This window comes from Acinonyx jubatus, chromosome A1, assembly GCF_027475565.1.
Source record: "Acinonyx jubatus isolate Ajub_Pintada_27869175 chromosome A1, VMU_Ajub_asm_v1.0, whole genome shotgun sequence".
NCBI lineage: Eukaryota > Metazoa > Chordata > Mammalia > Carnivora > Felidae > Acinonyx > Acinonyx jubatus.
In genome coordinates, this window is record NC_069380.1 from 157859528 (window position 1) to 157876466 (window position 16939).

Here is a 16939-nt window from a genome sequence, read left to right on the forward strand (position 1 = left end):
CATTATGTTGACTGAAAGAAGCCAGACTCATACAGTATGATTCCGTTTATATAAAATTTATATAAAATTCTAGAAAATGGAAACCAATCTCTAGTAACAGAAAGCAAAGCAGTGGTTGTCTTGGACTAAGGGAAGAAGGAAGAATGAACAGCAAAGGGACACAGACATTTTTACAAGTGACAGAATTGTTCAGTATCAGGATTATGGTGTGGTTTCACAAGAATATAGAGCTCTCAAAACTCACTAAATTTATTGCACCTAAATTATACCTCATGAAAATTTATTTTTAGAAATAAATAAATAATATAAAGTTGGGATAAATAGTACCTACTTCACAGAGTTTTTGTGAGTAATATGTGAGATAATGCACTTAATGCATTTATTATAATGACTAGCACATAATAAATATTTAATGTTTGCTATTTTTATCATTATTATTGATAAGACTAAGATTAATCAATAGGTCTGTTGTATGTAATGAGAAACTGAAGAGGTTCCCATCTCTCTTTGATGATGGTACTGATTTGCATATTAATTGAGCCTCCTTACAATTTTCTATTTAGTTCCAAAAATGAGGTCTTGAGCTAAAATGACATCAGAAAGTTGGTTCTTCTGTTTCAGCTGCATTCGTGGAGTCTGTGTCCTGGTTAGTTGCAGTCCATTTTGCCAACCCCACCCACATTATTCTTTTGTTTAGTTGTGAGGTTTTTTTCCATTTCAGAGGCAGGTAACCTATGGGTGCTAGTGTCTTTACCTTCAAAGAAAAGTATGTGTGGATCTTATTCTGGCATTTTTAGATTCTTGTCACTTGCTAAGAAAGGCAAAATAATGCCAGGGATTCTCCCACCAGAATTTAACTAAGAACAGGAGAAAAAGTGCTCTATATTTTACATTGTATCATCTCTAAACCTTCTTGACAACCCGCTAATAGAGCATGAACACAGATGCTGCATGTGAGAATAATCTTGATACACTTCTTTGATTCCAAGCTTAAGTAATCAGGAGATATGATAGAGATGCTCACAGAACCATACAAATATACCTGGATTTTAAAGCTCTTGAACATTACAACCAGGCCCTGAAAAGCTAAAGATTAAAAATCTTAGGAAGTAGTTAATAACCTAATTAAGAACAATACATTTCGTAGATCTTTATTCAAGATGAAACAGTTATTTGTTGTTTGTTTCTTCTTCTTCTTGGTGTTACATAGATTTTAAGTCTGTTTATTTGCTTATGTGTTTGAATAATTCAAATTTAACAGGCTTTAGGACTTATGGCTCCTTGAGTATTCCTGGAGAAAAATATTTAATAAAGATCCAAAAGGAGCTGTAGCCAGTGGCTCTCCTACTGGACCTAAAAATCCACAAGAATACTCAAGACACTTTCTGGACAGTTTTCTTAGCCCACTTTGCAAAATATCATAAATAAATTATAGAGCAACAAATGCTTTGAACATAGACAAAAGCCTTGAGCACAGGACTCATGGGAATATTTAAGAACAGAGTGCAAAAGTACAGTGTGTATGAGTGAACATATGCTTAAAGTATACTTGTGTGTAGGTGAACATTTGTTACTCGGATATCTGTGGTTGACTGAATTTGGGAAGGAAGTTTGGAGAGGGTGAAAGAGGAACATCTAGAATCTGGAGAAAACAGAAACTTTTGGACTTCCCTGCAAGCTTCACTGATTTTTCTCCTGCTCGGGCATTTCTTTCAGAATAAGATATTGCTCAGGGACGGCCTGTTTGTCTAATAAAGAGTACAGTGGGTCCTGTGCCTTCTTTTAGGGTATGATTAACCTGTTTGCTTTTTGTAGACTTTCAGTCTGGAATCCATTCAAGGTATTTACATAATTATCAAGTACTTCATCTGATGTATGAGGACCCATAAAAACCAAGAACTATTGCTATCCTGGGTTAGCATTACCAGAGCCATGAGTGTCTTCCAGAATGATGTCTGTGCTAAAAGTCAGGAAAACATTCCTGGATGTGATAGTCATTAGGCTGTAGACTCTCCTGAAAGGAAAGCCTAAGAAATTTTGCCGATTGACTCATTTAAAACCAGACTGCAACTGGCTCTGGGGGCCACTGGCACAGTCAGAACGGGGCTGGCCAAACCCAACCAAATGGGCCTCTTCTTCTCCAATTCCTGTATTCTTTCTGGAACTGTGTTCTTATTATTATTAAGCTGAAAACTACTAGTAACTACAGAAAAACCTATATGATTTGATATCTAGAGCCCTGATTTTCTTGTTGATGTGAATGTTTCTCTACTCTGGAAGTCCCTCATTTGTATAGGGACAAAAGCTTTTAGCCAAAATTGAAAAATGTGGGCTGATATTATTTCTAACTATGAGACCAACTGCTTGAAATCCAGGCATTATGGTCATCATAGCTACAAAATCTGGCTACACAGAACAAAGTCAAAGAAAAACAGCAAAATAAATCTGGATATCACCAAGTCTATGTAAGAATAGTCCAGTACTCACTCATTATTATTCCTCAGGCTTCTTCCATGATCATTTCAATTATTTTAGACCCAACAGTCTAATGTGATATAGTGATATATAATAAGAAATACATATTTGGTCTTATCCCCTATTCCTGGCTTATGTCTCCTAAAACCCTTGTTGATTTCCTGAATGATAGGAATAATAGGATCACCTTTTGTTATAATTCATTTATAGCTAGTTGGTCAGAAATACTAGTGGCCCAGACTTGCAACTGGTATCTGAAGAGTAGGCAGTCTTACATGACTGAGCCCGTAACCTGTGGGGTTTGCACTGACTCCTGAATAGTGTCAGAACTGCTTTTGTAAGACACCAAGTTAGTACCTAAAGAGTTGGAGAACTGGCCAGTGTGGGGGAAAAAATAAAATCACACATTTGGTGTCAGAAGTGTTTTGTGTAAGAAATAGAGACTAGTATCCACCTAAACTGACCCTTGGACCCCTCAGTAATTATTAGAAGCAACAAAAATGGGGACAGGAAGAAAGATTCACAGAAGCAGGCACGTGGACAACAGAGAAAAGTGACTCATCACAGATTGATATGGGAAGGGTATGAGAATTATCAAAAACTCCAAAAGCTTATGGTCTTTTCATTGCATTTAAATGATGTCTAATGTAGTTAGAGTTTGGGGGTGGGGGGAATACTAGACACAAAAATCCTGGGGTCTCCTAGAATGCAGTATAGCATTGTCATTAATTGCACAAACTCTGAGATACACGGCCTGGGTTTGACTTCTGGTGCCTCAGGTCTCAGTTTTCTCAAATGCAAAATGGGGCATAAGTGCCATATCTACTTCATAAGATTATTGTAATAGGTCTATGATTTAATATACGTAACATGCTTTGAACAGTGCCTAGCACATTATAGGCAATATGAAAAGGTTAGCTATGATGATTATGTTTGTATATTTAAACTGAAGAGACTGGATCATAATAATACTTATACTATAATATCGCAGAGCACTTCAGAAGATCCCTGAGAAGTAAGTAGGACAGACATCATTGTTACAAACTTCCCCTCATTTTACAGATTAAAGAAAGCAAAGCTCATACCTTAATTAGCATCTTCTCTAAGTCATGAAAACAAAGTAATGTGGTGTGATTTTAGAATGGTGAAGTTAGATGGTTTTTAATCCATTTTAAAAGTAATCTAACTAAGAGATTTTTTGTTACTGTTATTTACAGGAATAAGATGGACATATCTGAAAAAAGTCGTATATGTAGATTTTATCACCTAAAGATACCAGATAAAAGGGGTGGCTCATATAGGACACTTATATACTTTATACCTTATTCTGGATGACATTGTTTTATTTTCTGAACTCTAAAAGCAAAAACAAAACCATGGGGCACCTGAGGGGCTCAGTTGGTTAACTGCCTGACTTCAGCTCAGGTCAGGATCTCACAGCTTGTGGGTTCGAGCCCTGCATCCGGCTCTGGGCTGACAGCTCGGAGCCTGGAGCCTGCTTCAGATTCTGTGTCTTCGCCTCTCTCTGCCCCTTCCCTGCTCATGCTTTGTCTGTGTCTTTCTCTCTCAAAAATGAACATTAAAAAACAACAACAACAAATCTACTTTTCTATCACCTATCTTACACAAAGATAGTTCCTCCAAAAACTCAAACAGAATTTTGAACTCAAAGATAACCCACTGTGGGAGCAACTAAGAGATGATTGTTGGCTTGATTATTTAAACAAAGCACTCAAAGAAAATTGAGAAACACCAAGAATCTATACTGGAACTTACCTTCTACTCTTCACTGAAATTAATCTTCTCAATTATGTCATATGTATAGATTTGTCACAGATTTGTCATAACTGTGAAACATAATTTCTAATAAATGGCAATATCAATTACATTCTAAGTTAACTGTCATTAACGGCCACACAGGAATCCTATAAACAAATTTCATGGGACGTCTTTTAGATGGTATCTAATGGTTAAATACATGTACTAGGAGATGAGTTCAAGTCCTAAATATATCATTTCCTAGCTGTGTGATTTTCAGTGAAATCTTTAGACTCCCTAAGCACCAGTTATTCCATTTGATTAACAAGGAGGCTTTGAAGCCCACAGAGGTTAAGTAACATATTCGAGGTTCCTACATAGTTAGGAAGTGGTGGATGTAGTAAAATGCAGCCAATAATAATTGCTAACATTTATTAAGAACTATCCATATTCCAAGCATTGTGCTAAGCACTTTACCTACATGACAACCTTATCCTTCAGAATAGCCTATGAAGTAGATCATTACTGATCTTCCCATTTCATAGGTAAGAAACGTGGAGAAGTTGAATTTTCCCAAGGCATTATATTAGCAATTGCAAACATTGTAATAATAGAATGGAACTTCGCAATTTAGTAAGCCTACAAATAATGTTCATTACCATTACAATTATTAGTACTATTGGGCCACCACATGCCATCCACATTACTCTGGACAAGTAACATAATATTTCTGGTTCTTATCTATCTAAAATTTGAACAATAATAATGTCTGGCACACCTATCTTTCAGGCTGTCATGATTTAATTAGAAACGTGTGGAAGTGCTTTGTCAATTCAAGAACATGTAGTTGCCAACTTTAATGGCTGTAGAAGCAATTATTAATGTTTTCAGTTCAAAATCATTCAGTACTCAAAATGAAGGTAAAGAAAAGAAGGAAAAGATAAAGATCTCTTGTCCCAAAGAAACCAACAGGGAACGTGTGTAATAAAGTCATCTATTTAAAGAAGGAATTAGGTCATGATTTATAGAATGCCCAGTACTCATTCTCTATTTTGAGGGCTTTATAAAATGATTACATTTGCTTTCTCTCTTCCCACAGTTTTATGTTTGGCATCTTCTTGATTTCTAAGGGATATTGTAGGGTTATTATATAAAGATACGTAGACAAAGATATACATGGTATACAGACAAGAGAGAGATTGAGAGAAATATCTTCTCTACCCATTAAATTGGAAATTTCTAGGACTAACAGATTGTTTCAATCTACAGTTTTCTATCAAACATTTACAATATTAATTCCATATTTCCATAATAAAGAGTCAATAAATATGGTATATATCTGAAATATCAAGAGTTAAGTATAGTAGTTCAAATTATAATGCAACCACCCAAAAAAAGAGAAAACATCTAACACAATTCATAAGGTAGAAGGGAAAGGGAAGGTAGTAGGCTGTGTGGTTACGGTAGGTTCTTCATCTTTTTCAGTAAGTAATTAAATGATCTCATCTGAAGCAGAAAAATCAGGAAATATTTATTGTGTACACTTTTACAAAAACAGAAACTAATAGTAGCTATAGCTTCTAAGAAATAAAAGCTTGGGTTGAGGGTAAGTAGTAGAATTAGAAAACAAAATTTTCTTTCTTATAGTCATTCTTCTATCCCATTTGGAGTTTTCAAACTTCTTGACTAAAAGAAAATTGGTTTACTGAAGCCATGAATCATTTCAGTGACTCCTTTTATCTTCAGGATCAAGTTCAAACCTCATAGAATGCCTATAGACTCCATAATCTGGTCTCTATTTGTCCAGGCATTTCTGCCTACAGTCTCTCACATTGAATTTTTTCTCCCCACTTTAACAGTCTACATATAGCACCCTTATAAACATATTCTCCCTATCTTATGTGCCTTATTTATCTATTGACTGTGATAATATGACATACATATGACATATACCTATTTAAAACAGATTTACACAAAATAATACTTACCTGATCCCATCCAGTGCCTCCTGGTATTTTCTTGTTCCATTCTGTTTTACTTTTTAAAATGTCAATCTTGACTTTATTTTTATTTGACATTTATTTCATGAACACTGTCACCAGTGTTTGAAAACACTGCCTTAAGCATATTCTGATCCCTTGACCTACATTCTGATCACTTGCTCATCCCCTAGGTAAATCACTTTCAGCCTCTAAATCTCAGCTCAAGTATCACCTCCTCTTAGAACCCTCCTGTGACCAGATGGAATGGCTGTTTCTCCCCTATGGTCTTCCTCTGTATTCCCATAACATGACTATTATAGCACACTGTTCTGTGACAATGTTCTCGACTCTCTGTTCCACTAACTTTAATGTATGTACTACTACCTCATTCAGTAGGAAACATCCAATCCCTGACATACAGTATGTGCTCATTAAATGCATTATTTTAGTATTAAATGAATGAATTTGTCAGTTTGAAAGCAAGCCAAAGTACTAAACAATCAATTTGCCAAATGAAAAATTCATAAAATTCACTAGTTTACCAACTATGTCTTAAGAAACATTTTTAAAATTCATTTAATGGCCATGAATATATTATTCTTATTATTAAATTCAAATTTTTGTTACTGAATTATCATTTAGTGATTCAGCTTATTGGGAAATTAGCTTTCAGCAAATTGGTTTTAGGAAAATTGTTTTCTTAGTGAATTGAACTCTTAGAGCCCATAACTTTTCCTATTTAGTAAATAGTGACATTGATATCCCTTCTTCCCAAGAATATTGTACATGATGAAATAACTTATGTGAAAATTGGATAGGAGGTACTTTGGAAATGTCTATATACTTATAAGAAAATATTATTACCTATTTTTATTTACATGGCTAATATTAGCAAAACCAATGCTACCTGAATTGGCTATGTGCTACTCAGAAAAATAGGTTTGCTTGCCTCAACCTCAGAATCCTTCTGCTTATTGACACAAAAGCATTTATATCAACTTGTAGCTACTCCACGTGAAATCCAACTAGAAAAAGAAACTAAGTCTGTTCGTGCTGCTATAACAAAATACCATAGACTGGGTAGTTTGTTTTTTAAGTTCATTTATTTTGAGAGAGAGACAGAATGTGTGTGAGCAAATGCAGGGGATGGGCAGAGAGAGACGGAGAGAGAGAAAAGACTGGGTAGTTTAGAACTAAAAACGGAATTTTTTCTCATAGCTCTGGATTCTGGATAGTCCAAGATCAAAGCACTGGCACATTCAGTGTTTGAGAACTTGCTTCCTGGTTCTGAGACAACCATCTTCTCTCTATAACCTCACATGTTAGGAGGACCGGGGAACTCTGTGGGGTCTCTTTGATAAAGGTACCAATACCATTCATGAGGGCTCTTATCTTAGGACCTACTTACTTCCCCAAACCTTCACCTCCCATAACTACCACAATGAAGGTTAGGACTTCAACATATGAATTTGGGGGGAATGTAAGCATCCCATCTATAGCAGATCTTAAGGTAGGACTACATTAAGTATTGGGCACTGAATATGCCATCTTACTTACCAGTTGAAGCAAGCCCTCAGCTTCACCACTATGTTTTAGCATTATCCATGACTTGTTCATAGAAGCTGGTTTTAGAAATAACTACTTGTTTTTAAAAATTCAAATTAAATCTCAGGAATTTAACACAGGTCAAATGAAAGCAAATTGTTAACCCTTTTACTCACTTGTTACTTGTGATTTAATCTAACATTTTGAAATAATATACAACCAAAGTTTAAATCAATCATATCTCCTGTAACATTTCACAATAAAATATGGCACAAGAAGTGACTACAGTTCACAAACCCATAGTAGCTTAAAGAAATGTAACATCTTTAAGGCATCCAGATTTTTTCCTCTCTGTAATCTCCAACTATATTCTTCTGATATTGATTTAACTACACTTTATCCTCTAAAGAAAAAAAAAATGAGGAATAGAATATTGTCTTTACTCAGCAAAATCCTCATACCTCCACCAAAGCAATTGGAACATTCTCTGTCAACCAACTTTCTTTACTCTCTGCTAACATATATTTATGCTAGAATCTGTATAGTGGTACCTCGGTCTACAATTCAGCTATACCATTTTTTCACATTTCTTGAATGAGCTGCTATCTAGTAGTAAGAGGGAAAAGGAGGGGGGGGTTGTCCTCTCCCCAGGCACTCTCCCTTGCAAAATACTGCAAAGATACTATTAAGTCTGCCAAAGCAAACAGAACAAATTAGGGAAGGGTAGAGTACAGCGTGTCTGGAGGAGATGGGTATTTTCTCCATAGTAAAAATTATTAATTTCTCCAATGTATCTCACATACCCAAAATGTGAGATAGTTATGCAGTTGTCAGTTCTTTGATGGATATAGCTCAGAAATGGATAAATTCTGAATATTCATAACCTTCTCCCATCACATTTAATGAATTCATATTCACTCTGTAGCAATAAAGCTGTTTGGAAACTTTTCCTTACTAACATCAACACTCTGTTTCAAAAGTAAGTGTTCTTCCTGGTTCCTAGTTAGGGTTTTTCACTTGCGCATATTTCTATTGGGTATTTATTATGATGATCATCTATTATATGTTCGTTGATAGCAGAGACCATGTCCAGTCTCCTAGATCCTCATTCACTAACCCATTCATTATCTGTGGGTGCTGAGACAATGCTCATTAATTGCCTAAAAACAACGCAATTAAAGGTACTCCTTAATAAGTATCCTAATGATGTAAAATATCCTGCCACTTTAAGGAGAAATAATACTTGCCTATTTTTTAAGAATAGTCATCTGCCTGCCTTTGCTGATGTGAATGTGACCAGTGTGTCATCTCTTGCTGTTCTCTGAACAAGACAGAGGAGTTGAGAGACCTTGGGAGGAGGATGAGAAGGGCAGACTGGCTAACAGAAGGAAAGCTTAGAATTTAAAGTATCTTAATATGTTTACAAGAAGGAGCCATGTTCCAAAAACACCAGGCTGCGCAGTAAAAAAATAATAGATATTTTCCAACTGTGAGCACACCCAGTGGAAGGATATATCTGAAACCTCCTAGTGCACGGTTCCCATGAAAAGTGTGAGAGTCGGATGACTCAGCAAATTTTAAGTGCTTATTTCCTTAGGAGGAGGTTAAACTTAATGTCAAGTGTTGACTGAGGTTTGACTGCTTTCCCAGGTGTCCAGCACATCTTTGTAAACACGAGTTGGAGATGAATACGACTCATTTATTCGTGATATTTGCATGACTTAAACCTTTTCACATGTGCCTGGAACAGGGGAGCTCTGAAAAGTCTGAACAAATCCCAGCGTGATTTCTGGAGACATTCCCCTCTCACACCAGGACCACAAACATTTAAAGTAGATAAGTGGCAGGAGAAGCAGTTTCCTCTACCCAGTTGGAACTTGAGTGTGGGACATTCTAGGAAGGTCAGGAAAGCTAGGTACCACTGAAAAGATAATCTGCTTAATAAAAGCTTTTCTAGCTCTAGCTTTTATTCTAAGTGTCCCGTTGGAAAAAGAAATCTTTTCTTTTCCTGCTGATGCAATTATACACCTGGACACCTGGGTGTGTAACAATGAGAACTTTTATGTTTGTATTCAGCATAAAAGAGAAGAAACACTATACCACTGACTTGGGAAAAGGTAATTAGAAGGAACAGAGAAATGGGTTAGGATATGAAATAGGCCTTTTTGCCTCTAGTGGAATTTTTTTTTAATGTTTATTTATTTTTGAGAGAGAGAGAGACAGAGACAGAAAGTGCACAGGCGCGCGAGTTGGGGAGGGGCAGAGAGAGAGGGGTCAGAGGATCCGAAGCAGGCTCCATGCTGACAGCAGAGAGCCCAATGTGGGGCTCAAACTCCCGAACCGTGAGATCATGACCTGAGTGAAGTCAGAAGCTTAACCGACTGAACCACCCAGAGGCCCCCCAGTGGAATATTTTTGAAACAAATGCGTTCTCTTCTAGGGACAAGTCAGCCATTCTTTCCTCTTAAAACTGGCCCTTGGATGAGCTAACTCTCCCTTCATCTTTCAGAGTTCTCCACTGTCCCAAACCCCACCAAAGAGCAAATGTTGAATGCCTTGCCCCGGAACTTTTACTTATGAATAGGGCAGTGTTTGTTTTTCAGAAACCTTTATCAGCAGCTCCTCATTTTCAACCATTAATTGTCAACCATTAATTCATTTTACATCACGGATGTCCAAAGAAAATAATTTTTTATATTTCTTTTTTTATTGTGGTGAAATATACATAACATAAAATTTCCCATTTTAACCGTTTTTAAGTGGGCAGTTTGAATGCATTAAGTGTACTGACACTGTTGTGCAGCCATCACTACCATCCATCTCCAGAACTTTTTTTTCCCAGCTTTATTGAGATACAATTGACATTTAACATCATATAAGTTCAAATCATCCAATGTGTTGACTTCATACACATACTATGCAACACTTACGTATTGTGTTACCTAACATCCTCCATCCTGTCACATAATTAACATTTTTTTGTGTGGTAAGAACACTTAAGATCTACTCTCTTAACAACTTTCAAGTACACAATACGGTATTGTTAACTATGGTTACCATAGTGTACATTAGATCCTCAGGATTTATTCATCTTATAGCTGGAAGCTTGTAGCCTGTGACCAACACCTCCTCATTTCCCCCACCCCTCCCACTGCTGGCAACCAGCATTCTACTCCTTGATTCTCTGAGTTTGTTTTTTTAGATTCCATGTATAAGTGAGAACATACAGTATTTGTCTTTCTCTGACTTATCCTGGTATAATGCCCTCAAGTTTCATCCATGTTGTCACAAATGGCAGTATTCAAAGGAAATGACTTGTCATTGACATCAACTGACGTGGCAATGACTTTAGCAATTATGAACAATGACCATAATATTCTGAACAATTTATTTCCACAGTTTTGATGAACTAAATATTCAAAATATCTAAAAATATGGAATATAAAATATTCCATAGATACAAAAATTCTGAAGAGTATTATAAGTCATTCATTTAATTCCCAAAGTCTGTTGTAATGTCCAAGGCAAAAGTAAATACAAACTTAAATGAAAATTTCATAAGTATGTTGCTCTCTTTGCACATTAAAATCTCTTTTTTAAAATATATAAGATAAACTTAAATTTTAAGGATCATGAACTCCATGAGCATTACTCCAAAGTTCACATTAAAATGGGTAGGAAGAGCCACTCATCTGTTTGTAATGAAGACTATGTAAATTGTCTTGGGGCAATTTCATTTTTCTCACTTACTATTCTAACTCCAAAGGCCAGTACAATGGAACCATGGCCCTATCTCCATCCACCTTGCCAGAAGGAAACTGCAGTGGGAGAAAACCAAGTTAATGAGGAGTGAGAGAAGACATTAAGGACCAGCTGAGTCCCAGAGACAAAGCTGAAAAACCATCCAAGGAGTTTGCCAGACTGCAACAGCCACATTTCAGGTACTATAAAGCAACAAATCATAATTCAGTTGGTTACTGATAATTTTTGAAAGTATTTTTTAGGGGACTGAACAATCATTTCAAAGTCTAAGGGTACAATTCAGTGGCAATTCCTGCGGGCTGAGGTGCTTTAAAGCAAACAGTAGCTGCATTGTTCTTCTCTGTCAACCTGCTTTTGACAATCAGTGGAATCAAGCTGGTGAAGAACTAATCAAACCTTGATGGGTATGGGACTGTCTTGAAATAAACTCCTCCCCTGGGTTTTTAAGGCATCAGCTCTGGCAGATGAGACCTGCAGTCAATCAGATGTGTGATTGCATCATGTAAACGACACCCGCTGGACTTGCCTTATTTGCTTTTATGAAATTCCTGTCAGTTTTGAGACATAAATAATTCAAGCAAATGGCTTTGGACACTAGAGACTGCCAATTATTATTGTGTCACCAACTCACCACCATTTGTTTTGGTCACCAGAGTATTTCCTTTAAAAAAACAAGACTTCTGACTCTGAATAAGTTCCACCTTAACGCAATTTTCTTTTCCTCCAATTTATGACAAACTAGTTTTATTTGTATTTTGAAAGAAGAAATGGAAATTTATCATTTAGAATGTCTTTTGTGTTTCTTTGATTCCTCTGCAAAAGTTCAAATATAATAGAGTTGGGAATTAAATAGTACAAGCAATTACATCAGAAAAATGGAGCAAAGCACTTTCAGTATTTTTAAAAGAACCATAAAATTCCCAGAGTACAATCAACACATTTAAGAATTCAAGAGAGAGAATTACAATGCTTACATCAGTCTAATAACTGAAATGAATCCAGCATTTCCATTTTAAAGCCACTAATCCAAGAATAAAGGGGAGATGAAACAAATTCAGACAGCTATAAAAGAGCTATGTTTGGGACTGAGCATGGTGGCTTCGCCTCTAGTTTAGTATTACCTCTGATAGAGCCAGAAGTTGCTAGGTGGGCTGCAAAGTCATGCTGTCTTCTTGGCCCTGTCCCCCTGTCATTAGCAAGATGATGAACAATGGCATTGATGTCTGTATCATTGATTTTATGTAATACAAATTTTATTATGGCACATTCTCTGCTCTTTTTTTCAGTTCTTCACTGTGCATTGTAAATCACCATCAGAATGTTTTTATACTTTGAAGGCTAATGCCACAAGTTCTATCACCTCAGCTAGCTGTAAAACAAAACAAAACGAAACAAACAAAAACAACCTACTGAAAATTAACAGTAGCATGACTTATCCTTGAGCACAAACGATTTCCAGAACTAAAGCTATTTCATTTGGTTCTGCTCTTCACACTTCCATAGGAGAGAAAAGCAAAAAAAGCACAAAAAATAAAATAAAATAAAATAAATAAAAAAATAAAGTTCCCAGCTCTGAATTAGTCATTGACCGTCTGTACTTTAAACTGCTGTTCTATTCTGGTGATCAAATGAAGCTCCATGAGGTGCTCGGCCAGAGCCCGTCAATAAGTCATTAGTCCTCTCAACACTCTTTTGTCATAGCTAAGATTCAGATTCAGTGACTATTGCCATTATTAAAGTGTTAGTCACTCCAAGAAGAGCATATCTGGTATTTCTGAAAGGTGAACACACTGTTCAAATGACTTGTGATGCCTTCCCACAAAGTTTGAGTTGCATCAGCTCTTTCCTTGCTGTTACGATGAAGAGAATGCTCCTGATGAGGATTGCTAGATTTAGCAAATAAAAATAAAGGATGCTTAGTTAAATTTGAATTTCAGATAAACAACAAATAATTTCTTAGTATGTCTCATGCAAAATTTGAGATAGACTTAAAAATTATGTTCCATACAAATTTTGAAACATACTTCTACTAAAAATGTACTCATTATTTATCTGACATCCAAATGTAACTGAGCGTTGTGTGTTGTAGCGGGCATTACTACCGGACGAATTCACTTTAAGTGGACAAGTGAGACTGCCGATGAAGGAACTGATGGCAGCAGCTGATACTACAAGCTAAAAGTCAAGTAGCACATAGTGCCGCTACAGATACTTTCTTCCTGCAAGCAAAGGGAGATTTGGCTGGCAAAGTAAGTGAAAGGAGACTCTGGAGAGAGGCCAAGCCCTGGGGAGAAGGGTGGCCAACAACAAAGGCCTCACTGGTGCTCATGGGCATGTAATAAAGCACGCGCACCTGCTCCAAATGCGTTTGCACCGTAAGGTAGTTTCCCTGTGAACATTCTTTTCAAGACTAATGATTTGCGACTATAGTAGTCAAGCAAAGCCAGGAAAAGACCTTAAATGGAGAAACTAGTCATCCAGCTTGTTTTCATAATCACCTCTTCTTTTTTTAGGGGTCTCTGTTCTACCCAATCATTCAAAGGAACAAAGTCAAAAAAGTCAAAGTTTATGACTTGAAGCTGACTTTATTTTGAAGAAATTTCCCAAGAGTCTTTTATCACAAATCTCAGATACATCTTGTGTTAAAAGTGTATTAAAATAGCAGAAAACAAACTGCATTCCTATTACACGTGTGATACATAAAATTGTGGATGAATATAGAGAGATGGAGGAAGGAGACAGGCGATAACGAAGGCTAATTGATAGTTCAGAGGTAATTTTTATAATTTTCCTATAAAGCCATGATTCTTATGTTTATCTTCATCTTGATGACTCGAAACCCTACTGTGTCCAGTGCCTGTAAAAATGCCTAAACATGGGTTTTATGGCCCCCCAAGTAATCTACTCTGTGATTATCTTTGCACCCTTACAAACATTGCTGAATAAAACAAGCACAGGAAATTGAAAGTATGGATCCCCCTGGTGTGACTTCTCTCTCCTTCCTGCCCCATTCTTACCTGTCCTTTAAATATAGTCATGTAGGAGCCAGTGGACAGGTATATTTCTAACTAATGAAGCAATGAGTATAATATTCATAATAAATATTAAGATGACCTTAATAAGTGAATGGCTTAAGACCTATGTTGCCCAATATGGTAGCCCCCAGCCACATGCAGCTATTTAAATTTAATATAAAATTAATTAAAATTAAATAAAATTTAAAATTTAGTTCTTCAGCAGCACTAGCTACTTTTCAAGTACTCAATAGCAACACATGGCTAGTGTTTCCTAAAATTGGACAGCATAGATATGTGACACTTCCATCATCACAGAAAATTCTGTTGGGCAGTATTGTTCTTTAAGTTATATTTTCATAATGAACCAGGAAAGGTACACATATTTTTAGGTTCCATTTTGCCCAACAATAATTATGAGGAAATAGAAAAACAATAAATAAATTTTAAAAGACATAGTTAAGCAATGTAGTGGGATTAGGCTCTACGAATGGAACAATTTCAGGACAGCTTTGGGTAAATAAAGGCAGAGAAACAACAGATATGTAAGTACGCATTTCAAATATGAGTAAGGATTTGCTATTGCAAGTGTTATTAGAAATAGGCCCCATTGGCAGCACTGAAACAAGACTGCCAATGTAAACCTATTTACCACTTACTAGCTGTTTGGTCATAGGCACGTTATTTGATCTCTCTGTGCTGCTGTTTTTTCATCTAACAAATGGAATAATAATAATATCTACTTTTTCAGCACAACTACCTCATCTATGTAATTGGTGCCCCCTGGAGTTGTGTAGCACACATCTTGTGCAACTCCATAATTAGACTCTCTTCACTGGAATTTGAGGGGATTAAAAAAAGCAAATTCATTTAAAGGACTTAGACAGTACTTGGTATATATTAAGGCACTCAGTAAAAGTTAGCTACATTTAGCCTCTTTCACAAAAGGAAATTTCCAAAAGGGAAGAATCAAATAGTAGAATTTGAAAGTCACTCATAATTAGGATTACCAATAGATGTGGTAATGTGTTTCTTGTGCTTTTTTTTTTTCTTTTCTCTCCTATGGAAGTGTGAGGAGCAGAACTAAAATGAAGTAGCTTTAGTTCTTGAAATCGTTTGTGCTCAAGGATAAGGTACGCTACTGTTAATTTTCAATGGGTTGTTTTTTGTTTTTGTTTTGTTTTTGTTTTGTTTTATTTTTTTAATATGAAATTTATTGTCAAATTGGTTTTCATACAACACCCAGTGCTCATCAAAAGGTGTCCTCCTCGATACCCATCACCCACCCACCCCTTCCCTCCCACCCCCCATCAACCCTCAGATTGTTCTCAGTTTTTAAGAGTCTTTTTTGGTTTGCCTCCCTCCCTCTCTAACTTTTTTTTTCCTTCCCCTCCCCCATGGTCTTCTGTTAAGTTTCTCAGGATCCACATAAGAGTGAAAACATATTGTATCTGTCTTTCTCTGTATGACTTATTTCACTTAGCAACACACTCTCCAGTTCCATCCACGTTGCTACAAAAGGCCATATTTCATTCTTTCTCATTGCCACGTAGTATTCCATTGTGCATATAAACCATCTACACATTCAATGCAATCCCAGTCAAAATTTGTTTTGTTTTAGAGCTAGCTGAGGCCATAGAACTTGTGGCATAAGACTTTAAAGTATATAAAAAACATTCTGATGGTGATTTACAAGGCACAGTGCAGAACTGAAAACAGAGAAAAGAAACAGTTACCAACTGGACTAAGCAGTGTCTCAGTGAGCAGAAATTTCAGTTTTAAAACCAGGAAAACCCCAGGCAAAACAGGATGAGCTAGTTATCCATAAAAAAAAAAAATTAAAAAGAAGGAATATATTTAACCCCAGGAAAGATCCAGAGTGGATAAAATTTATTCATGCTATTCAATGATTATCAATATTAGTAAGAGCATCTGGATAAATATAATGAATTCTTCAAACAAAATACAAGGGTCAGTGGATGAACAGGATTGACATTGTTCTTCACATTAATGCAGAGATTTGCATGAAAGTCGAAATTGTCCAGCTGGAGCAGAAAATAGCACAATCCCTGTGGCTTGTGGCTTTAAAATAACAGCACTGGATATCTCAGCATAGGATCAAATGGCTGAACTAGAGCTGCTTTTTTTTTCCTTTTCTTTTTTGACTGATGTGAAAAGGTTTGACTGTGTATCCCCCTAGCCTCTAGCCCTGGAAACCTCTACTCCAAAGGAAACTGCTGACCAGAAAATCTTTCATTGCTACAGGGCATCTTGTTGTGATGCACTCTTTTTTACAAACCACAAAACAGGAACTGCATTTCGTCCCTACGTATTTATGGCATCACTTTTGTTCAAAAGTAATCCATACCTTGGCACTTGGAGAAAGGAGGCTAGACGTGGTGT

General features: G+C 36.3%; 1 long non-coding RNA gene across 4 annotated transcripts in view; it reads left to right on the plus strand.

The window, feature by feature from the left end:
• LOC113593339 (uncharacterized) overlaps positions 1 to 16939 on the plus strand; it is a 308036-nt gene that overhangs the window by 261723 nt on the left and 29374 nt on the right. For 2 of the 4 annotated variants that reach the window (XR_008299829.1, XR_008299825.1), the window contains 3 exons: positions 11527 to 11701; positions 13612 to 13771; positions 15606 to 15669. This is a non-coding gene — a long non-coding RNA (uncharacterized LOC113593339). The remainder of the gene's footprint in view (positions 1 to 11526; positions 11702 to 13611; positions 13772 to 15605; positions 15670 to 16939) is intronic. The other 2 variants (XR_008299827.1, XR_008299830.1) reach the window with 2 other exon arrangements.